This window comes from Charadrius vociferus, unplaced genomic scaffold (assembly GCF_000708025.1).
Source record: "Charadrius vociferus isolate BGI_N301 unplaced genomic scaffold, ASM70802v2 scaffold450, whole genome shotgun sequence".
Taxonomy (NCBI): Eukaryota; Metazoa; Chordata; class Aves; order Charadriiformes; family Charadriidae; genus Charadrius; species Charadrius vociferus.
In genome coordinates, this window is record NW_009646931.1 from 3,232,317 (window position 1) to 3,232,897 (window position 581).

Consider the following 581-nt stretch of genomic DNA (forward strand, 5'->3'; position numbering starts at 1 on the left):
CACCCTTTGATCGTCCCTTGTCAACTGCCACTGTAACCCCTTCATAGAATGCCACCAAATTTGTCAGGCATGACTTGCCCTTGGTGAAGGCATGTTGGCTGTCACCAATCACCTCCTTGTTTTCTATGTGCCTCAGCAGTGTTTCCAGGAGGATCTGCTCCATGATCTTGCCAGGCACAGAGGTGAGACTGACTGGCCTGTAGTTCCCCGGGTCTTCCTTCTTTCCCTTTTTGAAAATAGGGGTTATGTTTCCCCTTTTCCAGTTGGCAAAAGTCCCCTTTTCTCAGTCATCTTTTCTCCAGGCTAAACAGACCCAGGTGTCTCCGACCCAGGTTCCTCATAAGAGCAATGCTTCTGTCCCCAATCATCTTTGTAGCGTTCCACTGGACTCTCTCCAGTAGTTCCTTGTCTTTCTTGAACTGGGGAGCCCAGAACTGAACACAGTACTCCAGATGTGGCCTCCCCAGGGCAGAGTAGAGGGAGAGGATAACCTCCCTTGACCTGCTGGCCACACTCTTCTTGATGCACCCCAGGATGCCGTTGGCCTTCTTGGCCACCAGGGCACATTGCTGCCTCATGGT